General features: G+C 41.8%; 1 protein-coding gene across 1 annotated transcript in view; it reads right to left on the bottom strand.

Annotated features, from left to right (window-relative positions):
• LOC111233478 (phosphatidylinositol-binding clathrin assembly protein-like) overlaps positions 1-7,487 on the bottom strand; it is a 72,274-nt gene extending 64,787 nt beyond the window's left edge. Inside the window, exon 1 of the mRNA XM_022761300.1 lies at positions 6,227-7,487. The gene's annotated coding sequence lies outside the window, so the exon portion shown is untranslated. The remainder of the gene's footprint in view (positions 1-6,226) is intronic.
• Between the last annotated feature and the right edge of the window lie 6,634 nt (positions 7,488-14,121).

Here is a 14,121-nt window from a genome sequence, read left to right as displayed (position 1 = left end):
CTGCCTATTAGAGACACAACAAAAATTTATAATTGGAATTCTTTAGAGAAGATTCTTTAGGGAACCCAACCGGGAATATCTCTTTTAACTTTTCCATGTCCTCTGAGAGGTCAATGGTCAAGTGGTCAGTTGAAAAATGTCTCTTTTGACTGACTGTTGTTCAAAGGTTCTGCAACAGGAAGAATGCCTGCAAACACTTTTGCATTCATTTTACTGACTACAATGCTGTTGTAGTAAGTCTAGAGTATCCTCACAGTTGGAACTCTCTTGATTCAGTCATCAGTGAAGACAATTAACACATAAGTTACAAAATATCTGGTTAACCACAGGGTAAGTATGACTCCCAAGGTGCATTTCGACAAGAACCATCCAATCACCAAATTGCAGCTTTAATCAATTCATTTTTAAGTGTCAGTTTTAATAAAGTTCAGCAGCTATGGCTCACTGTTTTGTTAACAACTGCAATGACAAAATGTTTTAATTCCCTATTGTTTCAATTCATACATCTGACTTGCCTCTTCTCCATAGTAACTGTACCCAAGGCTCATGGGTATTACAAAATTAAGTATCTGCCATGCCAAATTTCAGATTTAACACGATTTCTCAGAAACTTAGCTGAAATAATTAAAACGGGTCGCCATTAACAAAAACCTTTTGGGTTGTTACGTTATCTGGGATACCATCGTGTTTCTGCATGTAGTAACACTGAGAATACTAATAAAAGAAAGAAATAGAAATGGAAATACAGAATGGGGAAAAAGACTTCCATAAACAGCAGTACCTCTCACTTCAACACTCTATTACTTAGTCAGATTTCTGCTTGAATGACTTTTGTAATACTTCAGAGGAAAAGGTCTTCTTCTGGATTTTTTTTTTCTGAATCATCCTGTCGTGGTTGGTTTCCCTTCAACCTCTCATCTTTCCCTTTCCTCTCATTCACTCCTTTGAAGACAATGAAGTACATATTTTGGACAGAAGAAGACGGAGGGTTTGGAGGAGGGGTGAAGAAGGCCATCAACAGTACATCAAGCCTGAAAAACAATCCCTGAACAAAGCAGTGGTGGAACTACTGCGTCACTTTATTAGCCACTTTAATCAATTCATTCACACCTCCATTTATGTGCCTCCAATGACTCTCACATGACTACCAAGTGCTTCTCATGTGATGGCAAGGTGTGAATCTCTCACAGAGGTTAAGTGCTAGGGAAACTTCCCACCAGTCATTCAGTAAAGCAGTTAAATGGCAAGAGGGTAAAGTAATTCTTCCAGGTGTCTTGTGTTTACGATTATTAGATATTCCACTAGCTGGATTACTTCACTACTTCTAAGAAACGCTCAACAAACACCCAGTTCAAGTGCATGAACAAATGCTGTTAAAACGGCACCATTACTGCGCCTGCAGCCGATTTCACTATCCAACTTCCCCCTGTCAACTGGAGTTCATTTAACACAAGCCAGTTGGCTGGTTTGCTGCCATGACAACAGAGTGCCAGTGAAGGGGAAACTAGACTTAAGTTTAAATGTCACAACTTCTCTCTCACATCTGTAAGATGGCGAAACAATCAGCGTTTCAATGATGCCAAAGTGGAAAGAAGTGGCCTCCAAGTGCGCATGCCTGCGTGCCATGGCAATCACTTAGCTGCTTATAGAGGATGGATTAAACACACAACATCTCTCACTTTGACAAACTGCGAGCAGGTGCGCATGCAGACACAGACATATTCCAACACTGTTTGACCTTCCCTCATTGATTTTTATGATAATAATCTCCATAAATAGACGGGCTTCTCACAATTGATGGGAAGATCTCGTCATTTTTGCCACTGACTCACAAGCCCGGGTTAATTGAGGTGGACAGTCCCAATCATGACACTAAATGGCTTTAAAACGGCACTTATTTTCGGCAGTGGTGCGTGAATGTCACGGCCGCAAGAGCTAACAGCAGCCCCCATCCCCTTGCACACTCACTGCTGGCACCACTGAAAGATTTCTGCCAGGGTTATTCGGTTATTGGGTCTAGATGCAAATACGCCAGTGAAATCATTCACAGCCTGCTGTCAGACAGTCACAGCTGCTTGCAATGAATTTGTGCCAAGGGGGGTGGGGGGGCAAAGAGAACGATGGTTGTGTGTGTTTATGTGAGTGTGTATTAGGGATAGGGGCTCTGACTGTATGAAGAATAGATATTTTAAGAAAAACAAATAGCAACAACATAATTGAATCATGGTTTTTAGCATCATAGCCATAGTCAGGTTCCCGTAGGTTTCTTCGTGACTCTTGATAAACGGCTCTGCAGGTATAAAATTCACTAACTGGTGGACTTGTTAGGTGACTCACATGCTAGTTGGCCGGCAGGCTGGCAGGCTGAGCTGCCAACTGCCCCCTTGCCTTCCTAGGCCCTGTTCAGAGCTCTAGCATCTTGCTTCCAGATGTAGCTAGACAGTGCCAATATTCAGTTGAATTGGACTGCAGTTTGTTCCTGGCTTCTGAATGCATCTTTAATGTGTCTCGAGTAACAACTTCTGATTAGATTTCACCTCTCTTCATCATATTTGACGCGTGACGACAAGTTTACACTCAGACATACTGTTGCAGACTATGGCAGTTATCAGGTGACTCACCATGGGAGCAGATGTCAAAACCTTGTAAGGATTACAGCATTTGGCAGAGGAAAATTAACTTTACACCATGACTACTGAAAATTATTGATTCGGATTGGCTGAAAGGTGTGGACTGACTATGACACAGGTGTTTGTTTGAAGTACTAAATTAATGCTTTAGTATTGAACTGTAGGTAAAGACAGAGTGAGAATTAGCTAAAGATTGTGGAGCTATGGTTATTTGTGTAACCACCACAGACAACAGTAACAAAAATTATAAAAAACTTAAAGCTCAGATGTTTTTAAACTAAATTTGCATGAATCCGGACGCAGGATCCAGAGCAACACTTTGCATCAATTGGTTCTTCACATTCGCATCATCCATTAAAATCATGGAACATACAACCTGTTGAGTATTATCCCTTAATATGTTCTACGGATTAGGAGGTTTGTTGTCCTATATACACTTTAAGTTGACCATTCAGTCAAGGACATACTTCCCACATTAGCAGCTTTTACATTACTTAGTGATATAGGTGCATTACATTCCCTACATAAACTTTAGTGGAACAATCAAACATCATTTTTAACCCATCATTTTATTCAGCAGTGGCTTATATTTTTTAAATGTAGTTTTTAGATCTCACTGATGTCTTTTGCTAAACCAGTGTTTAAGTCTTATATTTCCACAGACTGGGCCACTCTGCTGAGCTTTTCTTCTTTGCTGGACCTTCATTTAAGTCTGCTGCCCTCATTGAGGTGGTCCAGGAAAGTCTGTGGAAAATGTTCGACTTAAATGTTCATTTTGGCCTGGAGGAAATATTTTTCTGGACGGACTGAAGATATCAGCAAGATCATGAAAATACAACCAGCTGTTCAATAACAGGTAATTTTTTCCACCCTAAGATTTGAATTTAAGTTTAGGCCAGTGAAAGATTTTACTTCTTGCGACAGAGAGGACACCTGTAAGATTACAATACCTCTGAAGAACTGTTGAACAACAGGTAAAATTAACATTTTGATGAGAGCTGCAACAATCAGTCAATCAACAGAATATTAATCAGAAACTATTTTGATAATCGCTTTAACATTCTCTGGTTTCAGCTTCCTATATGAGAAGAATTGCTGCTTTTCTTGTAAACTGAATATCTTTGGCTTTTCAACTTTCAGTCGAACAAAACAAGAAATTTGAACTTGTCACCTTGAATTCTGGGAAGTTGCAATGGACATTTTTCGTTCACCTTAAATGAGTAAATGATTAATCCAAAAAAAAAACAGTCAAATCAATGATGAGAACAAACGTTTGTTCAGCCCTTGTTTTGAGTATTGCACTAAGGTGCTGCGGTCGCAGACAGGGCTAATGACACATTAGAATTTTGAGCTTTATGAATGACAAGTATGAATAGCTGGCGAACTACCTTACCTGGCTGCCTGTGTTCATTACTTTATGGGATGGTTGGATAAGCTGGCTGGCTAGCTGACGGAGTAATGATCGAACACACTGCCAGCCTGCCAGCCTCTCTGGCTTGCTAACCGACTCACAAATTGACTACCTGCCTGGCGGAATGACGACCTAACCTATAACCTGCCTTTATTCCTTCCCGCTGCCCTCTCCCCTTCTTCATGCTACCAACAACACAATGAAACTGACACCCTGACAACCCTGGATTTTTACCTTCATGGTAAAAATCTTCAAACGGGCAAAGAACATGGCAATCAGGTCTTCATGCAATGCAGCACTCACTGTCTGTTCCCCCTACGGCACTGAGGTTGTTGCTCTCACAAAGAAATCAATATCCCACAATGATTAAGCTCGACGTGGCGTATTGGCTGTAAAGGTCTGGCCAAGTTCACAAAGGAGCGGAGACAATACACGACTTTTGTTGAACGTCAGCAGCTGAGTGTTGTGAGCGAGGAGGAGTTGACGGATGCGAGGCAGCTGAGCTGAGGCATCGATCAAACATCTGCATCTCATGCCGACAAAGCCGGTTCCCGGAAACAGAACTTCAGCACATTTAGTCCCAGGCATGTCTAACACAAGCACCAGCATTATGCATAGACCCTTGTGTGACTCATTCTTTCTTTTTTTAAAGTATTAATTCTTTCATTCATTCGTTCTTTTGTGTTTGTCTCACTTGCATCACTGCCACCTTCAACATGACTCACTTTCATTTCAGTGGGCTTTGCTGGCAACACAACACAATAATCCACTCTTCATTACAAAATCAATATGTGAAAAGACGATCAGGATACAGCTGACTAAAAAGAAGAAAAAATAATCAAACCTAGAAGGATATTGGGTGTATGTACCTCTGCTGAACATGTTGTGCAAGAGGTTTCTCCAAAAAAATAAAAGGCCACCAAAGCCGCCTTATGAGAAAATCTGATGCCTGTGCGATTGTTTTCGCACATCATCTGTGAGATTTATTATCTTTTTGTCTCTCTCATGAAAGACCCGTTTTCTGTTGCTTTTGTTTCTCGTTTTTTTTTTTTATTTCTATCCGTCTGTGCCTTGAAGTCTGAACAACAAGAACCTGCTGTAAGAGTTTTGTAACTGAGCCATACCCGGTGGCACAAGATGTTATTAATGGAAGATGAATGAATGAATTGTCAAGGAAACAGCTGATGGTTACAGGCCCATGAGGAAGTTTCTTTTTCTTTGTTCCATTTTAACATAAATTGAATTAGTGGTGAAATGATGCTTAATGGACAACTCGATCAACACAGTTAATAATCATAGTCATTTCTCAACCAAACGTCAATCTCAAATGTGAGGGTTTCCAGTTTTTCACTCTGAACTCTTTGGGTTTTAGACTGTTATCCTGCCAAATGCTCTCTGTTTCCACATCCTGAAATGTGAGGATTTGAAGCTTGTCTTTGTCGTAAATGATATTAAGCCAAGTGAGTCCCTTTGGTTGAGTAAAACAAGTCGTTTGGAGACATCACCTTGAGTCTGGGACATTGTGACTGGCATTATTCTACTACTTCCTTGTAGTGTGTAAGACTCATCAATAATGATAATAACTGTTGGCTAGGATTTTGGGTAGATAATTGTAAGCTTTTAGGATATTTAAACTCTAAACAATTAATCGACTAAGTGAAAAAACAATCTACAGATTAATCAATAATGAAAATAAACATTGGTTGCAGCTTTAATGAATAATTGGAAGATATTTGGTTATTCAAAGCCATTTCAGGGCCATCACTTCAGGCTTTGGTATCTTACAGGAGGCACTTGTCATCTTACCTGGCATTTGTCGACCAATGGATTAATCAAAATCTAAAAGACAATTGTTCAGAATTGACTCCAGCATTCCCAGAGTTAATATGGTTAATCTGTCACTTATTGCCTCACATTATAAACAGATAACAGGCTAAATGTAGAGAAGCATCAATGTAACGTCTTTATTCTCCAGCCCCAGCCTGTATAATCATTTCACTGTCTTCCTGACGCTGTCCAGCCAGGTGGAGTGAAGGAATGTGAGCATCTCAGATTCAGCACTATCAGCCCAGAGCACCGACAGGCTACAGTATGTCTGCTTTTGAAGCCCTGCAGCTGGCAAACATGCACATGCACACGCACACGCACACACACACACACACACACACACAGAGGATATACTCACAGTCAAGGTGTTTCTTCTTGGGTCCGCTGACTTCATGTGTGGTGGCTTTGCACACAGCCTTGCTGATAGCCGACCCGGTCATGCTGTGCTGCGCTGCAGCGATCCGATCCGTGATAGATTGGCCCGACATCGTTTCTATTTCTCTTTCGCTCTCTCTGCTTTTTCCCCCCAATCAGCTAAAATAGCACGATAACGATCCGATCAATGGATCAACTCCCTGCGGGACACAACTCAACGTGACTTCCCTGTCAAGTGGAGGTAAATGGTTGCGATCAGACACCCACTGTTGTGTTAAGTTTTTTTCTTTTTCCAGGTGCGTATAAAACCGGCAGAAATGTCAGATCACTGGTGGCAAAAAAAACTACTGCAGGTATAAGAATATGTGGTTGGCTTTACACAATCCGCAGCTGGTTTGCAGCTTTCCTTTTGTAGTTAAATTGTTTGGCAACAGTTTATTCCGACTATCTATCTAGTAAACAAAACACGACGACACTAATCTGAGCTAGTCTGTGTTAGCTAATGTTTCCGTTGCAGTACTCGAACCAGGAAAGAGTCCCACTGTGGAATTTGTAAACACTTGAAATTACTTTCTGGCCACAAATAAACATAGCTAACTGGCTGGTTTGTAACCTGGACGATTTGTTTGGGATCACCAAAGAGAAAAGTCCACCTCGGTGTTGGCAAAAAAATAATAATCCGTATGAAATCACAGCTTGGAGAACATCAACAATCTCGACAATCCAAAAAAAAAAAGAAAAAAAATTCGAGTTCCTCCTCCACGTCAACTTGTTAGCTTGGGCTGTTAAGCTATCAATGGTCGCTTGGCAAAGTGTAAGTTAAACCCCCCCTCGGGCGTAAAAAGTCATTCAGAACCGAGCAGCACATTGTTTGAAGTTTATAAGAGGATACTGTGAAGCTGACAGCCGGGACAGGTGCAGTTTCTCCCGGCGAGAAGAGCTGCGAGGAGCGGTGGGTGTTAGCCGAGCAGCTAGCGGGGTAAGCTAACCAGCCAGCCAGCCAGAGAGCGGGCGAGTGTCTGTAGTCTGACTGAAGAGCAGAGCCGGCGGACACGCTAAGTTAAAAATGACAGCTCCCTTCGCTCGGTTGTTTCCCCCTCACGGTCCTCGGGCTCAGTTGGTGCTGTCCTTCGGTTGCCGACTCCACATCACCGGCTCGGGGTTTTTTTTAACCGATAGTCCCGTCCCGTGCTGTTGTCTGAAAAGTCTCGCCAGTGGTTTCTCTTAACGGACTGACTGGCTGGTTGCTTCTCTACCGGACAAAATGGCAGCGTAAAAAATCAGCTGATCTCACAACCGTGCTGCATTTAAGTATCTCTGGTAGGCTCGGAATTTAGAAAACCAAATTCCTTTGACTTTCTGCGCGTTCAAGTGCACCACTGTTGATCTTGTTTTTTGTTTTTTCATTGGTGGAAGAAGTACTCAGTTGAAATACTCAATTAAAACAAAAAGTCCTGCATTTATAATTCTACATAAATAATATCAGTTAAATGTAGGCTACTTGAAGTATTAAAAGTACTGGTTCTGCAGAAAACTGGCCCATCTAAGATAAGATGAAACTTAACTTATTCCCAAAGGGGAAATTAATTTGTTACAGCAGCTCAAAACTAAAGGAAAAAGAGTCAATGAGTCACAAAAACTATAGGCTATATACACCTATCACATATAGATACAGATATGTCATGCTAGTGAAACACACATGGTGTGTAGCAATAAAATATTACACTGGAGGTTGGACAATTGCACAAAAAGATATATTGTGCTGTGATGTTAATTCGAAGGACATATTACAATAAATTATATTAATATTGATGCATCAATGTAAAAGCAGCATTTTACTGTTGTAGCTGCTCAATGTACAGTTGGTTTTAACTACTCTATATTCATTTAGCTAGTTTAGTCCAGTGGTTCCCAACCCAAGGGATACAAAATAAATGTAAGGGATTGCCGGATTATTAATACTGACAGATCAGTTGATATTACAGTTGATATTGAAAATAACTGTACCTCAAGTCTAAAACACATAATTTTGTATGAGTGTTATGGCATGTTGTGGACATGGCTGAGTCATATATGACCTTGGACAACCCTGGGGTAAAGTTTTTCATTTCTGCATGTCAAACACACAGTTTGAATGTGAAGGTGAAAATCTACTGCTATGAAATAAAGAACACCTACAAAAAGATGAGCTTGATGTTCTAATTGCTTTATCATAAAAGTCAACGCTATAAATTAACCAAACTGTCAAAGCATGTGAATACATGAATATCAAATGGTAAAATAAAAATATTTAAACATAATTTTACAATCAGCCTCTTTAAGAAGAGTTGTTACATCGAAACAACAACAACAAAGAAAAATGCAATGTTTTATGACCTCTTCATATTGTTCATGTCTGCCGGATGATTAATTGCTATATTTCCGACAGTTCTTGAACGCCTCCACAGTCTATTGGACAAGCTCTGAGGAGTGAACGTAGTCTTTAAGGTGTCACGGTTTAAATTGTAGCGGAATGTGGGAAACAAATGTATCGAATCTCACGTCTTTTTTACATCAAAGACGTGTTTCTGCCGCAACACGACAACAAACAGACGTGAATCCCTGTGCTCCTCCTTTATAAACGCATTTTTAGCGCCGCGCAAATCCAAGTTTAAGGTGGTATTAAATTATTCCTCAGACACCGTGTCCTTGTTTGACTCCAGACTATATGGAACACGGTGTGCTGAAAAATCAGTGGGAATCGCTCATGCTGCACAGTGCACAGCCCAGTGGGTATCACACCGGATCTGAGAGCTGAATAAATCAAATACTTGGCGGCAGTCGGCTGTATTTCACACATCTTATTGGATGTAATTAGATCCCGGGCTGCTGCTCGTATAGTCCGTCATAAGTGGTTCATATCGATCACGGCTGCATGCGTGGAGGCAGCCGGTCATGATGCAACAAACCTATAACAGACCCGATTTTGTCAAGACATGGGTGCACGTGACCTGCGATCGAGAGTGCACCAGGACAGGGCAGAGTGGTTAAGTGACAGCACAACTCACAGATGTAGTTGTGTATGAGGACTGTGCGTAATTTCCCGTTTTGGGTGTGTGTGTCTAGTTTCTTTCCAGTTTCAGCTACAGTGTGCAGTATTTCCTGCCAGGGTGAGAAATACTGCACACTGACCCCACCACCACCAGCAGCAGCCGAAGCAGCAGCTGCAGGTGAATTCCTGCAAACCACTGCTGCTTTTGACCTTTAATGACCTCTCCTCTCCTCTCTACTCTCTCCTCCCCACCATGGCCAGGAAAGGCTCTTCAAGGTGTTGATGATTGATGCGATGAACTGTCAAGAGCCACACAACCAGCCATGCACACACACACACACACACGCACACTTTCAGTTTGTTTGCATGTGATCCACCTATAAGTAACTGGCAGCCCTAAGTTGTGCTCATCTGGTTTCTTTTTCACTCATTTCTGTGAAACCCAGTGAATGTATGTGTGTGTGTGCGTGTGTGTGTGTGTGTGTGTTGAAAAATGTGCATGCTGCAGAAAAAAGGAAATAAAAATGCAACCACAGTAGGTGGAAGTGGTTAGAGCTGCACAGACCACCAAAGAGCTTTTATCAACATCCTCTTTCATAAGCCTTAACAGCTGCAACACTGAACCAAATCAACAGTTAATTATAAAATATGATTTTTTTTTTTGTTGTTGTTGTTGTATGCATGCAGCAGTTACTGCTTTTAGTACAGTTTTATCTCAAGTCTCACGATATATAATTAAAAAACAAACATTTCTTGATGGAATTGCATAAAAATGAGCAATGCACATAAAGAAGTGATGTACGGCAGCACAAAGACTGTCAGGCAGACAGTCACATTGATGCCTACGGGGAATGTTGAGTCTCCACCTGACTTGAATGTAATTTGAAAGGAAGTGCGGCACCCAGAGGAAAGGCAGGTGAAGCCAGGGTGAACATGCAAGCCATGAAATCAAACCTACGCTCATGCTCTTTACAAGATGTCAGTGCCAACTGCCGATTTGCTGTGCCGCCCTCGAACCCATTTCACCTCTCATCTCTCCGTCCTGACCCGGAGTGCAGTGTTGCCATCTGCAGGCGGAGGGGCTGAACTCCTCAATTTCCATGGCAACTGCATGTGTGGATGCGGGAAGCCCCTCGTAGCCCCTGGCAACAAGCTCTCGGCCGCGATTGGAGTCCGATCAGCAGCTGTCAATCATGGGATGAGCCGCTGCTTTTGCCTAAGGCCAATGTGCTCAGAGAGACAGGAGTAAATCCATTACTGGGATGGGGTCAGCTGGAAACACTTGCTAAGACAAAGACATAGAGTGGAGGGCACACAATTCATCCACAATGTTGTACAGTTGGTCAGGGAGGATAGTTTTCACTGTGATTACCATGGTTACGATCAATAGAGTGGCTCAGCATCAGGCGAGATGAGCTATGTAATAATAGCTCTTTGGTGTCTTGACCATGATGTGTACATGTGGGAAGTTTCCTTGAACCACTTGTCCTGCCTGTCAATGTTGGTTCTGCATCACTATAATCATAGATGGATTGTGAGATATTACAGTGCTGAAATTATGATAAAAATACATTTCTCTTCGATTTTCCAAAGGGAAATGTTTAGAACAGTCACTTCAAACACATCCCCTGTGTCTGCGCTCAGCACGCTCGGTCGGTAATCCATCCATAATTAATGACAACGTATGTACACTACTTTGGCTCCATGTGCTACACCTCCTTCTCGTCGTTCCCCAGCAATCATCTTTTCCTCCCTTCAGCTGGAAGATGTTGGGTGTCATTTTCCCAGTAATAGCTACTATAATAAATCACAATCAACTCTGATTCACAGTTTATGTCTTCATAAAACAGCCAGTATCAGGATGACTGAAAGTGCATGTTAACCTCTTCAAACCACTTCCTTTGTTTTTGTGGTGTAGTTACAACACACCTCAGCCAGGCCTGCCGCAGGTTAGGTTACACAGAAAGAAAGGGAGGATGTGTTCACTTGCGCACAGTTTTTCAAGGTACTCGGCAGGTAGATTGTGCCAGCATCTAGGAGGACTTGCCACAGTACTTCTGTCTCAGTGTCAATGTTCAGATCAGTGTGGGTGTGGGTGTCAGACCATCCGCTCCTTGTTCTTCTTGTCTCTGAAGACAGGTTTTTATGACTCCGGCTGTGTGTTTGGGGTCACTGTCCTGCTGCAGAATGAATTTGGCAGATGCCTTCATCATGGTATTGTGTGATGGATAAGAATCTAGATATCTAAAGTCTTTCTAAAGTTTTTCATTCATCCATTCATTTTCTACCTACCTGTATCTCATTAAGCAGGATGACTCTTGACAGGTTGCCAGTCGGTGACAAAATTCAGGGTTGGATTAACCCACCAGAGCACTCCGGTGAGCTATGGGCACCTACTGTCTCCCTCCATCTCTCCTATAAAGTTATACAAGTTATATATTTGTGTGACTGGCGTCAGCCTGTCAGGTTTGTGTCAGGCAGAACTTGAGATTCCGGGTCAGTCTGAGGCATAAATGTTGAAAACTGTATAAATCAATAAAAGCTGTCAACAAATTCATCCATTAATGTTCTACTCCACAGCTCTAGGTTTATTCTTCAGTCAACATGTTCGTGCGTTTGTATGTCATGTGTGTGATAGTGTTTGTGTTTGTACACATGCATAATTCCAGGCTAAAATATTAAACTCCACCGCCGCTGCTGTGAAGACCTCTGTCTGCTCGGGATTCTCTCAGATCACTTATTCATTCATCGAGCTTTTAAGAGATATGAAGCTGTTGAATTATGAGGCTGATAAAAATTTAAATGGATCAGTTAAGATGCAAAACTTGATAGCCTTCGTCTTGCAGAGGCACTCTGTCTATTATTCAGACGGACCGCGAGGTGACTCATCTTTCAACTGAAATGTTATTTTCTTTTTTTATTCATAGACAAATTCCGCCAGGACAGAGAGTCAGAGACCGGCCTGTAGTGTACAGAGGTTTTATTTAAAAATGAATTGAAAGAAGACCAACAGAGCAGGACAGCGTACAGTGTACAACAACTCACTGTTCGTCTATGTATACCTCAGAGATAGGGGTATAATAGAGGTGTGATATGAGAGTATGACTTGGCATTATTTTATATATATTTATTTAAACTTTCCAGTACCAGATAGCAAAATGAAACTGAAACAAACTTCTGGCCCAGCATATGCCTGTGGCCTGAGTCTGTTTGAGTCTATACTGGGCAAGAAGAAAGTATGGGCCGGATTTATTTTGCTCCTTTGCACATGTAAAGTAAAAAATGGAGGATGGATTATTATATTCAGTATGATAAAAGTGTGTCCATTTGTAAAGTCAAACTTGCAACCACTTTGCTCTGGTTGGTCATACATGGACTTTATATGGAGCCTTGAAGGCATCGTGGGAAAATGGTTAAGCTCAAATTAGTAGTACAACCTCTTGAATTGCTTAATTTGTGCTCACAAGTTTTGACATTTGTGCTTTGAAATTTGTGTCACGTTCTAGCAGTAGTAACTGAAATTACAGGTTGTTGTGGCTACTCTGGTTAGCATGGAAGGAGAAAGTATAGGGTTAGCGCTGAGCTAGCAGCTGTGTTTTGGTGCTGAGGTGACTACAAATACTGAATCCACTCCTACGTATGAATATCGGCAAGTTACCACATTCTTTACATCTGCCCCCGTGCCTTTGACATCTTACCGATTTAATACAAAAGCCACATTGGCCATTTTCTCTTTGAGTTTGCTATTTTTCCTGTAGTGAGCGACATAAGCATCCTGACAATATCATTTTCGGTCAACACGACTTCACTTTAAACAACCTGTACAGCTACGTCAATCTTATCCACGCTTGTCACCCAATTTGTGGTAATTTTGCAGACACAGGAAGGTGAAGACTCTTATTCTTCATCCTGCCAATGGGTTTGGAGCCACACAAGAATCACTCATTTGAGAGCACAAATTAGTCATTTGTGCAGATGAATTAGTTATTTCCCCTGAGACATCTGAGGTCTGTAAAGGTCAAACAAATTACAATTTGTGTCACATGTGAAAATGCTAAATTTACATACGTCTTCTACAAAGTATAAAAAAAAGTCTTATCTACAAAGTCCCAGCTTGCCAGTGAATAGAACCAATTCACAGGCATGAAGAATGTCATTTTAACCTGTGAACCAAGGGAAATACCATGTGTGACTTCTTAGCTAGCATGTGAGTGAGTAATACTCTAACTCATTTAGACAGGACCTAATGGCTTCACACCATCCCAGCCAGAGCTTCTGATTCAGTGCCGACCGCAATGGGCTGGCAGCAGCCGACGCAAACATATCTGAGGACCCATAAGTAGATACCGCCAGACAGGACGACGGTCAGGCCGAGCAGCAGGAGGCTGATGAGGGACTCAGGGCTCACACTGAACAGCATGATGAGGGAGGTGTGGAGGGAGTCATCTCTGGATTTCTGGGCTAGAAGCAGAAGCAGGAGAGAAGAGGGAAAAAAAGAGAAGGTAGTCACAAAGAGAGGCTTTATGAGGGGCTGAGGGGAAGCACAGTATAGATGCTGGGAAGTGCTGGATAAAGCAGGGATAATGAAAATCTCTTCACTTCTCACTTTTGCAGGTGTTTGGTCATAAACCAGTGAGATGAAAACTTAAACGGGTCACTCAAGTTTCATTCAAATTCATGCCGAGAGGAACAGGAATGTGTGTAACAAACTTCATGGAAATCCATGTGAACGTTGTCAGGACATTTCGCTCAGAGCTAAAACTGTCAACCTCACAGTGGCAACAGAGAAAAAATCGGGGATCACCAAATTTATGAGGATATATCATCTGGGAACCATGAATGTCTGT

This window comes from Seriola dumerili, unplaced genomic scaffold (assembly GCF_002260705.1).
Source record: "Seriola dumerili isolate Sdu_G_001 unplaced genomic scaffold, Sdu_1.0 BDQW01000393.1, whole genome shotgun sequence".
Classification (NCBI taxonomy): domain Eukaryota; kingdom Metazoa; phylum Chordata; class Actinopteri; order Carangiformes; family Carangidae; genus Seriola; species Seriola dumerili.
This window is presented reverse-complemented; position numbering and strand designations above follow the sequence as displayed.